At 41.4% G+C, this 12,266-nt stretch overlaps 1 long non-coding RNA gene across 1 annotated transcript in view; it reads left to right on the top strand.

The window, feature by feature from the left end:
• The window catches only part of LOC118172505, a 169,214-nt gene extending 157,706 nt beyond the window's left edge, over positions 1-11,508 (top strand). Inside the window, exons 4-5 of the long non-coding RNA XR_004753736.1 lie at positions 9,241-9,327; positions 10,925-11,508. This is a non-coding gene — a long non-coding RNA (uncharacterized LOC118172505). The remainder of the gene's footprint in view (positions 1-9,240; positions 9,328-10,924) is intronic.
• The last annotated feature ends 758 nt before the right edge of the window (positions 11,509-12,266 follow it).

Here is a 12,266-nt window from a genome sequence, read left to right as displayed (position 1 = left end):
TATTTATCTTTTTTTATATTTGTGGAATGCTTTTCTAGTGGAGGATGCGGGGGTACTGGGGTAAATGATATTTTCACAGGAAAAGCCAGTGAGAGAGATACTCGTGTTTGCCAATTTTTAGGTGAGGGTAACTTGCACATTGCCTAGATGAAAGAAAACAGTGGTCAATGTGAATGGGAGCAGGAGAGAGGACATACAGCAGTCCTGTGATTTCACCAAACGGAGTAGAAATACTTACTCTCTTCTGCTGTACCACATGTGTCTCGGGTGATTTCTTAGTGCAGGTCTCTTGTTTGTCATTATTACCAAGAGGGAGTTTTTGAGCTAAGTGCTGCCTGGAAAAGATCTTCAAAGTACGACCACAAAAACCACCTATCCTTAGGTAATTTCTGCAGCTTTAGGGAAACAAAACCATGTAAATTGCTTGATAAACTTAGTTGGATTATAGGACAGTGACAATTAAGTTAACATTAGTGTTTTCTTCACATTGAAACAATAGATTTCAAAGCATTGCTAGCAGCCAAACCGGAGGAAGATAGTCCTTTTATACGCAGTCATGCCCTAAATGTTGACAAATTGCAGTTAATTGTTGAACTTCAGCTTTTTCAACAGATTCCCAGATTAATTTAGTGCTATCCAGTTATAAAGCAGCACAGTGTAGCAACTGTGCTCGTCTCTTTTCTATTTTCCTAGATCAAAGAACCAAATCAGTGCAGACATTTAGACAGAGCCTGGTTGTTCTTCTCCAGAAAAGACCCAGAGACAGCACAGCGTGGATGCAGGGTGGGTGACCAGGAAAGAAAGATGCTGGGTTACAACAAGGAGTGAACAAAATGGACGGTGTGCCTGCATGTAGAGAACTCAGCAGTGATAATAGTCAATTTTAAATTACTAAAAACATTAAAAAAAATGCTAAAAATACTAAAACCAGCAGTAACAATGACTCTGAAATGCATTTATAAATAACTGAAGTAAGGTCAGCTGGTGCAAAAATAAAGCGTGCTGTAAAGTGTGTAGCACCAAGATTTTTCCACTCCGTAACCGAGACACACCTACCAATTCATTACCACCACAGAGGAAACATTAGCTCATAGAATGAATAATATTTTCTCCTCGCTGACATACCAGACTTCCTAGTTCATGCAAATACAGGAGTACAAAGGTGATTTTTTTTTTTGGTGTTGATTTAACACATTTGTATTTTTTTTTTAATTTCTGAACATCCATTGGAAAGTGATTCTAACTGCCCTGCCTCAGATACCAGCTAAAATACGTTGGCTGTCTGGAGAAGAAAGAAAGCGCTGCATATTTTTGAATGGCAAAAAAAAATCCGTGGTTTCTGGTTAGCTCTGAATAAGCCATCAAGGATGAGTTGTTCCTTAATGGCATGATTGATTATGTCATGAGAAAATATACCATGCCAGACAGAGATCATCTGTGATAAAAGCAACCGTGCAATTACAGCAATGAACCGGGCCATTTTGCCAGCTGAAGGGGAGAGCTGGGGAAGTTGTCATGGAATTTAAAGAGTGGCTTGCGTAAAGCTGGATCGGGATCACAAACCTGTTCTGTCGGATAACTTGCGCTGCAGAAAAACCTGAATATTTATTGGTGGTAGTGTTCTGGAATCAGTAGGTGGCTTCCTAGATCAGCCGCTTCTCAGCTTCATTTCAATGTTTGTAGGATAGTTTGGGGGCAATTGTGTTCCAGAACAGCTGGCTGGAACTGGAGTGCACACAAGAAAAGTTCTGTCCCTGGCAGAGGTGTTGTTAGAGTTTGCTCAAGACTTTCCTCCCTAATTAAATGGGTGTCTTCCTTGACTTTGATCTTATGAGTCACTCACCTAGAAACTACTTAAGTTCTGCAAGACATCCCTGGATAAGTCCCTCAATTTATTTATATCTTTAAGATGATTTAATACCAAGTTAATGATTTAGGGACCTATCTGATTCCCAGAAAAGCCAGCTAGAGACTTCTTGCTGCCCCCATCTAACCAACTGGGTATAATACCTACTTCCATTTAAATACCGTTTACATTTCCACAAAAGAATTTATATTGCTTTCTAATGCCTTGAATGCAGAGCTTTTTATAGCTTACTACCCCATAAATCGTTAATCCTTACTTTAAAAGTTATTTTTATTAGAAATAGAACAGAAAACAAAGCTACAAGTACAGACCCTTCACATTTTGAGAGGTTCCAGCTTCAGGTACCTTGAACATAAACTTCATTCTGTGGCTTTGGCCACAGACTAAACAGAAAGCAAGCCCAGTTTCAGATTCCACTTTGAACATATGGTAAGTTCTTCTGAGATTAGTTGGCCTGATGGCTTTGTGACACTGGAAGCGGGTTGAAATCAGAAAAGATAATTCCTTCCTCTCTGCTGAGGAGAAGCAAAATTGATTTGTTGCTGTTTTTTAGAGAGTTTTGTTTCTAGAGACAGGAGAGAAAAGCTAATTCAACCAGGAAGTCTTCTTGTTTTCCAAGACAAATCTGTTCCTTTGTCTGTTACTTTGCCATTGACTTCAATAGATGCGGAATGAGTAGCTGAGGAGTACAGGAGTCGCTAAGGAATTCGGTCCTTGACTTTACAAATCTAATGCATAGAAAATTCTTTTTGTTTTTTAATTGGGAACTTCTCTTTTATAAAATCACTGGTGACACATACCAGCTTCATGAGGGAATCTCAAAACCTTGGGAAACTGAGAAAGAGCCCATGCTGTGATAAGCCTCTCTACCTGCTTTGGCTGCTCATGCCACCGAGGTATCCAGCTCCACATCCAGTTCCACTCCTGCCTCACTGGAGTGCGTACGGAGCCATGATGATGAAGCATGGCTGCTGATGAACACACACGACAGCAAGATAATAATTAGCACAAAATGACGTGGTACAGCATCTAGCCCACATTGGGGACAGTACGGAGCCTTACCACCCACGAGGGATCTTCCTGATGATAGCTTAATTGAGAGGAGTTGCTCAAGCATGTACCACACCTGGCACAGAGTTAGAAACTTCTGCTTCGGGAAATGTTTTAACAAGTTGTTTTCCTTTTTCTGTTGTCACCTGAACCAGCAGGTTCTGGTGCCTGCTTATTGCATAGACACACCTCAGTTCATGCATCAAACCTGTTTCATTTTGTTTTGGTCTGTGCTTTTCTTTTTTAACATGTGTTCATGTACTCGGGCCTCTCCTGTGCTTCAGATCCCAGTCCAAACAGTAAATGGGAGGTGGCAGAAGAAAGCCACAACGAGTGCACAGGTGAGAGGTGGAGTGCCTTACATCAATCCAAAGAACACAGTCCTTGCTGCTCAGTCACACTTTTGTCCAAGCTCCAATTTTTATGAAGATTATCTGTAGAAAAAAAATGAATATTGGATGTTAGCCTCATAAATCTCAGTTGTACTGGATGATTTATAACAAGTGTTGGAAGCCCAGTACTACCTTACCAACCGTAATTTGAAGTTAAGCACAAAAAGTAGCAGTCATATCAATAGCATGCACCAAAGTAAAAAAAACGATCAACCCTACCCTGCCTAACAACTCCTTTTTGGAAGACACCCTTGCCTCTTTCTTCTTTCCACAAAATAAATAAATAAAATTGCAGCACATCTAGAAGAATAACTAATTTGAGCTACTTTGGACAAAGGGGAGAGAATCAATTCATATGTCAAATGTCTTCAAAGGACAGTGAAGATCCTCGTCTTAAGTACAGAGTGGGCTGCAGCTTGAGTGTTTGGGGTGCTAAGTGCTATAGCTCTCTGTAGTGACAGAGCTCATCACTGAGTGCTGCAGGTGGTAAGTTGCTGGTCTGGTACGGGCTGGGTCTACAAAGGGACCTACATCTGCTAAGAGAGTTTATGCCTTTAGCACAACCTTCAGTTTCTGGATGACTTCAGGATGGGAATCCCAAGAGATCATTGAGTGAGACCTGAGTCATGATAGCCAAGGGGAAAGAAAAGTGTCTTACGTCAGTGTGGGTGGAGACAAGCGAATAAAGGCAGTGGGAAGCTGGTTGTCCAGAAGAAACTGGGGATCTTATCGGGTTTTGTAAGTTGTGAAATGAGGTGGCAGCCAGCCTTCAATATCTGGAGCAGATGTGAACGTGCGCCCTCCTTGTCTGCTGTTCTCAATCTATGCCACTTTCAGGTCAAAAAAAAGTTTTCCTCCTGACATCACTGGGACTGATGTTATCCCACTCCCAGTAGCCTTGCATGTGCATTTAATGAAAAGAAGCATAAAGCTGAAACTTTGTAAAAAATACATTTAGAGCACAGAAGTCGATAAGGGTGTCAGGTGTGTACAGGTGACTTGCTAATATTTGGATATCTGAGAGTGAACGTCTGTCTTTCCTTTGTACCCTCCTAGAATAGATGATCAGCCAAGCAGTGAGCATGGCCGGTCCCATGGCCGTGCTGGCACACAGGTTGACAGAGGTCAGGCTGATCTGAGCCCCTGCAGTGCTGCGAGCCATTTCGTTATGTTTTCAGTACGGGGAAAGACAAGAGAAAATTTAAAGCAAATATCCCATTGCCACTTGCCTCCTACTAGTCCAGAACCAAGACACAGGCTTGTTTCGTCACAAAGCACACAATAGTGTTTCATTTCAGTGACCCTGCCGTCTGCTGCCCAGCAAGCAGACTCAAAGGTAGGCTACATTCAGCTAAATCCCCCGAGGCCCAGCCACTTTTGGGAAAGTTAAGCACTGCTGAAAGCTTCTGGTGTTGAGCAGGGAGCCTATAACCATGCAATGAAAACCGGTAAGCAGGGGCTGAGGGGTCTGATTGCAGCCCCTGTGTGTTAAAGCTGCGAAGTCTCCAAGTACAGTTCTGCTGGATGTAAACAGCATTCCTCTGCTGGGGTGGCAAACGATACCTTCCTCCCTGCCGGGCCTCACCATATCGCCAAAACTTGTTTACTCTGTAATTTAGAGTTCATTGTAATCTAAATGGAGATTTTTTGCAATGCAAGTAGGGCTGTACAGAATGTAATACTTTTTATGTATCGCTACTGTTTATTATGGCCATATAACTTATCACTCATCACGCAGACCGGATTGCAAAACACAACATTTCAAACACACTTTAACTCTCAGATTGTGATCAGTAAAAAGAACGTATTATACTTAGAACATGCTCTTTCCCTCGCAGTATTTTACTGCAGAAAGCCCATTTGGCAGGAAAGCATTCCAAGGAATAAAAACCAATCTTGATTCAAGTGCAAAAGTTGCATAAAGTGGGCGGACATCGAATCGGTCCCTTTATTTGATTTCCTGAAGCATCCTATTGTGCTGGCTGATGTGCATAGGTGGCAAAGCTTGCTGTGAACCCCAAAATTCAGAGCGCTAGAAGATAATCTTCCACAATCATCTAGTGACACCATAAATAATCACAGTTCGGCATATCTAGAACAGTCTACTCAACTCTGTAAGGTACAGCAGGTCAGGAGCAGCGATCTTCCTGTGAAGGAAAAAAGACTTCTCTCTTTGGCCTGTAGGAGGTGATCTAGGTTTACATCTCCTATAACGTACAGGCTGCTGTAAAGTGATAAGCAGACTCAATAAAAATGAAATTAAAACAGTGCCCGCTGAAGTGGGATGAAGTGGTTAATATTTGTTGCATACCCTGATGCTGGACTTTGATCCTCTGACAACACCCACAGTTCTCCAGGTGACATTGCAGATAAATGATTCCCTTCAGCGAGGAAAACAAGTGATAAAGTGCTAAATTATTCAATCACTGTCAGTGGAATATTGGGCCTTTTATGCAGCTCAGAGATTAGAAATCTTTTATTAGCTGATTGCAGTTCTAAGGATATGCGTTCAGATTGTCTCCAAGAAGCCTGACCTACCCAGCTCCTCTACATTCAGGAGGGCAGTGTGGCTCCAGAGCAGGTAGCCCAGGGAAGCTTGGAACCTGCATCCAGGGAGGCTTTGAGGACACGGACACATGGCACCATGGCTGCTCTGGTCTGCTGTCGGCAACAGTCTTGTGCTTGGGGAGGAAAGTGGAACTAAATGGCAGCTAGAGGTTTCATCCTGTCTGTCCAGCTCCTTCCCGTGCCCCAGCTTCAGCACTGTGCTGAGTGCTGATGTGCTCTGGTTCTTATGCAGCACTCATCGCTATCATGTCTGAGACTGTGTTGCAAGGGCCGCACAGGTGGTGATGTGCCAGGAGATCCAAGTGCCTCAGGCATCCATCGGAATTCCCTCCCAGCACAAGCACCTGGGTTCTTTCCCACAGTAAAAGGAGCAAGAGGATTAGGTTGTGATATCTGTGGGGATTTTGGCCTGAAGTGGAACTGGGGGCATGGCTGAGGAATACGAATGGATTGAGGAAATGCTACCATGCCTAAAGATGCTGGTGATTTTAGCTGAGTGTTGTCATAAGGTGTTTTTCAGCAATAATATGAGGGGTAAGAATGGTCCCCGTAACAGACAGTGATGCTGGAGGGAGACACTCAGAAATCAATGCAGGTATTTGGCAAACTGGAATATCTGACAGTGTTGGAATTAGAAAAACTGTTTTAGCATTTCCTCTGCCAATATCCACTCTGGTAAATAAGAATTTCATTTTTATTGATGTAATTGCAATCAGCAAAATGTTTTGTAAAATGAGAGGATCTGTGAATTGTGTGCTTCTGTAATTTTTTCTCTTATATCATAAATTCAGACTGGATGTGACATTTCACTCTGCTTTGACTAGGGTGCTTTCATTTAATTTCAGCAATTTGGTAACACTGAAATAATGTGGAAGTGGTAGCAAGTTCTTTGTGTTTGAATATATTATCTTCTGTCTCACCAGCAACAGAAGTTGCATGTACATAGGTAGATGGTAGCATAAGAGCCACCAGTACTGACTATTCCATAAAGTAAGTCATTTTTCACCCTTCCTTCCTTCCTTCCTTCCTTCCTTCCTTCCTTCCTTCCTTCCTTCCTTCCTTCCTTCCTTATTTGCTGCCTCCATTTACTCCCTTTCTTTCTCTTTCTCTCTCTCTTTAAATAATTAAAAACCCCAACGCCTCTGAAATCAGTCGCCGTGGAGTAGCTGGTGTAAGATGGTAGCAGTAAAGCTGTCATTTCTGGAAATGCCATTGAGGAACTTCCGCAGTTTATTTGCTGAGTGATCAGGGAGGCTGTCAAGGCATAACAGATTTGGAAGCAAACCATCCACTGTTCAGAGCTGCATGGCTCATCATAACAGCAGTGCAGCTAAATCCTCGGTGATGTAAATAGCTGTCAACTCTCAATTAAATCGGAATGGCTTCGTAACAGTGCTTCGCCGTACCTTTCAGATAAGTGAGCCTGTTGTTTTCAGTGCCAGAGCAACTCCTGAATGTGCGTAGTGCTGCCCAGAGCATGCTGCTTGTACCTGGTGTTTTCAGCGCACAGCATTGTGAATACAGACAGGAGATAAAATGCCTCGTACCTTTTGCTCTGGCTGAGGTTCATTGCTGTACAAGGGTCAGAAAAAACACTGGCTGAAGTGCAAGGAGGAAGCAGCCTAGTTCAACATGGCTGGTGACCCGGGGGAGGTGTGTCTGGCAGTGACGATGCTGTGGCCTCTGCCTCGGGTTTACTGCTGGTCTTGGTAGCGTCTAGTAGCGTTCTCATGATCTTGGCTGAAAGGAGGCAGATTGCCTCACCTGCTGCTCCATGCGTTTCTTTTTCTCCGTGAAGTGCATAGTCATGAACATAAACGAGTATTTGCAGCCATGTACATGTGCACAGGGCAGCCTGGATTAAAACATAAACTGAAAAAGCTTTACAGTACTTTCTCCAAGAATCCAATTAAAAAAAATATGCTTTCCATCACAAAGATGCTATCAGCCCAGAAATGATACTTCATATTCCCAGGACAGATGATTAATAGTATTTTAATCAAAATTTGATTATAATAATCCTAACCTGTTTAATACAAGCCCTGTAGAGCCTTTTATTTTATTTTACTTTTCTAACTGAATGAAAATAACAATGCCATTATCAAAAAAGGAAAAAAAAAAAGCTTCAGTTGATACTGAGGTAGTTTAAATTCATTTCAACTGAGACTCTTTAAACTAAGGGCAAATGTTTTCTATAAAGCTGCTCTTTCTGAACACCAGCGTTTATGAAAGTCACATCCACTAAATCTATGGGTCTTTCTCATGAATGTTTTATCTAATTCCAGCTTTGCTAGCACGTCAGAAGATTGTGCTTTTGGTAGGTTTCCAGTTGTCTGGTAGAAATCCAGTTGCTTATTCACGGATGAAATCTGAACAAGATGGAAAATACTGCAATGAGTGGAATTACCTTTTGGCTTTGATGAGTTGGTCTGGAACTGGAGGGAGAAACAGAATTCTATTATAGATAATTTTCCCTCTCCAGCTTTATTTATTTCCTTTCTCTCCACTCCATCCTTACACTTTTCTCTGGGCACTTGGCAAATATGCTAGTGCTGTTAATATTGCTCCTTGGCTGAACATTAAAAGCATATTTTTGAACATGACTGCTAACTCCTCCCTGTCTTGCACCTCACTGATATGCCTGGATCCTCTTGGCTCCATGCCTGGGATTGTACATGCTCTTGGAATATCCCAAGGGAGATCCCGTCAAACAACTTCTGTTCACGTGACCTAACGCTTGTTTGAGAGTGCCTGTTGTTTCAGCTTCTTTCCTTTAACATCTGAGTTTTGAAGTGCAGGTATTATATTGGCCTTTGGAGAAGTTTGCTTCAACCCGGGTAACTTCTTTTTGCCTGGGCATGAAAAATTTTACTGCAAACTATGCCATGCCCATGTGAATACGGAGTTATAATGGGTCACTGGACATTTGCCTTAAAGACAGAATACAAACAATGAAAATACACCAACCTTTAGCCCACAATCATTATGTGTGGTATCTCTGTAATAAATATAATGCCTTGTGCAGAGTTCAAGGCTCACATATTTAAAGGCTGAGGGATTTTCTTCCCACCAGGTTAAAAAGCAAAATGTTGCTGTTATAGCTAAAGATGTTTAGTTTTTAAATTTAAGATATATTGTGAATAATATGAAAAAATATAGAAAAGCTCAAATGCAAGCTAGTCAGTATAGGGTATTTTTATCTACCATTGCAGTCTACATCACTTCTGTATTAACCATCTCAAGCTAAAATATGCCAGACCATTTGGGCCTTCGTATAATGATGTTGTGATTTATTGCACTCTCAGTTTCCATCCTGCAGCAATTACCAGAAGAGCTGATAATGGTCTGCAATTTGTTTTCCAGAACTGGGAGTACATGCCAGCAAGAGCCGCTCGTAGGGAAAGGTAGTGGCTGTTTACCTGGATCGCTCAGCCAGACCAGGGAGGACAGGTCAGTGACGATCCCCCGAGAATACAGAATGAAGCACCAGCCTGTAGAACTGATAACAACTGTTTCTTCCAAGACGGTGCAGGGGGATACAACAGAAAATCTGTTGTGGCATTAAAATTCTGTAAAAATGATGAGACCTGGCTAAAGTAATTCTTCCTCCCCTCCAGTTCACCGGTTAAGATTTATTCTCTAAGATGTCCTTGATGTCTTGGATCAAGTGACACACCCCCTGGTTTTAGGAGCTCACAGTTCCAGCTATTGGTGGAGGTTCCTTACAATGGAACTTACTGTAAGCACCTGTTATAGTTATATGGAGGCTTTATGGTGGTAGAGCGGTTTCCTGTTTTGAAACAGCTTCTTGATGACCTAAGAGTCAATGTTTCAAAGCTCAGCAGGCATTTTTCAGAATTTGAACCTTCCCCCAGCTGTGACAACTATTTATCAGCTGCCAAGAGAAGAGATCCTGTGAATCTCACTGCAGAAGACATATATTTGGGTTTCCTTAACTATCAAAAGCATAGTTCTCTTTAATAGGAAAGAGCGTGCAGGCAAGAGGAAAGTGAGTTGATACAAGGTGCCATGGTTTAGATCTTGGTAAACATGCAGAGGAGGATTTCAGCAAGTCAACTGAGGACATCAGATAGTTCCCAAATATTTGGAAGACTCAGAAAAAGCTTCCAAAAATAAATACGATAAATACTGATTGTATTCTTCTCCCTTCTTCATGCACTCTTCATTAGACGAAGTGTCTTAAGTTGTAGGATGGTAAAATGGATCTCTACTGTGCCCATTTAAAGCAACAGTTAAATGGCATGCCTCCATCCAAATGAACCGTATCTGTTCCTGTAAGATGGCTGGAAAGAGAGAGAGGATTCCTATTGGCACTCCCATTGGTAAAAGTCAGATCTCACTTTGAACAGAAGGGTATGGATCACATCCATTAGCAGAACTAAATCCTGTCCTGTGTCAAGACAGTGTAACAAGCAGAGAGGATTGTAGGTGGCAAGCACAGGTAAATAAAGACTGCATCATTACTTCTTCTCTCTGCTTTCTTTCACACATAGACTTCTGTTTGCCAGCGTTCCCTCCTGCAGTCTCCAAAGTCAATGGGATTCCCCCTAAGTTTTCAGCAAGAACAGGAGTATCAACAACTGCAGGCACTTTAATACATTTCTACTTTGGCAAGGGGCCATAAATATTTTCCCACCGTCCTTCTGCCCAGTAGCAGCAACTCCCCTTTTTGGGAGCTCATTTTGCTCCTAAACACTTCCGAAAGTTACTTTTCAGTGAGTAACCAGAATAACCAGGTATTAATTGTGGCTAAGAACAAGGTCCAAAGTGGATTTGTTATACTTCTTTGGTTCATCTAGAGTAAATAGGAGCTTATCTGTGGAGCTGTCTAGGTTTTGTACTTCTGTGATATCTGGAAACTATAGCCCAAGATCTCAGAGGAAACTTTGAACCCACTATACTAGTTTAAACAGGTTTGTGGCCTTTGGCTTTTTAATCTTTCCCTTGGTTCACTGTTAGATTTGAGTGATTGCCAAGTTGTGTAAAAGCCTGGAAATTGGATATTAATCTCAAAACTCTTCTTTAGGTTCTTTTCCCATGGAGGATGTTGCACATTAAACCTTGCCCATCCAGCTGGGCACAGAAGAAAGTCTTGCAATTTTATTTCAATTTGAATTCTCAATGAGAATGGAGGAAATGCAGCATTTTGCAAGGGTAGATACTGAAGCAGCTAAAGACTGTGAAGATGTCTTTGTTTAAATGCCTTTATGCCTAATTCACATTAATAATACAGCTTTGCGCTCAAATCAAACCTTTCCAGTAACGATGTCAGAATGTTTTGCAAATTCTAATCCACAAAAAATACATACTTTTATCTTATTGTGGCTTCACAGACTAGGCTGTGCTTGAGGTGGGAAGAAATTACGGTTTTTAAATACCCCAGCTGGCCTAACACCAGAATACATTAACCATTTGCCTACTTATTATTTCAGCCACTACTGAATTTCTACCACTCTTTTTAAGAAACAGAGATTTCAGTAATGATTCCATATGGATTTGTACTATTTAAGAAAGAAGAGATATATACTGAAGAGATATGTACTGAAGAGATATATATTAGTTCTAATAAATTTTATGTGGAAGAATGTGTTGGACTTAAGAGTAAATTATCAAAAAGACCCGCTTTTCATATCAGAAGTTCAACTCACAAATCACATAATGCTTTTGAAAACTGTACCTTACGTGACAACCCTTCAGTCTTTGCCCACATAATTCCTCTTGGTTTGGGAATTCTAGTCAGTGCTCAGTTGATATGAAAACCAGACAAATAGAACAAATTAGTAATACAAGTGGTTCTTCTCATGTATGTATGCACATATAAATAATACTTAAGGTTTATGCCTGGTAGCACTTTTTATCTTCAGCTGTGGTACATGGAGAAAGTGTTTAGCATAACCACACCCTGGTTATTTAAATAAATTTCATTTTTGCCTGTTTATGCAAGTGACAAAAATGATGCTTCCATTCATCCACAGATGGATGCACTTGCTATCAAGGGTTCCTTGAGAACTCTAGAGGACTTGAATTTACTCCAGCTTTAAGAATAATAACATCAATTTTTCTATCTGAAAGATTTTAAGATATAAAGAGAGCTGTCACCAGTTCCAATACATTGGGTGTGGGCCTAGGTCAGACCATGACTCTAGGAACTGGACGTTTGAAAAGCCTGAAGTGACTTGTAGCTTGGGTGAGCGAGCCAAAATGAGAGTTCAGCAAGTATATGTCCTAAAGGTGGTGACTTTGTCCAGTGCCATTCAGAGTAGATCCAGTACAGTTAGGGATTCCCACTTGGTTTCTTGAGTCTGTGATGATCTACCCCATTTTTGGTCTAACGCTTTGCTCCTGTCAGGCTTGCAAAAAGCAAAATG

This window comes from Oxyura jamaicensis, chromosome 11 (genome assembly GCF_011077185.1).
Source record: "Oxyura jamaicensis isolate SHBP4307 breed ruddy duck chromosome 11, BPBGC_Ojam_1.0, whole genome shotgun sequence".
Taxonomy (NCBI): domain Eukaryota; kingdom Metazoa; phylum Chordata; class Aves; order Anseriformes; family Anatidae; genus Oxyura; species Oxyura jamaicensis.
This window is presented reverse-complemented; position numbering and strand designations above follow the sequence as displayed.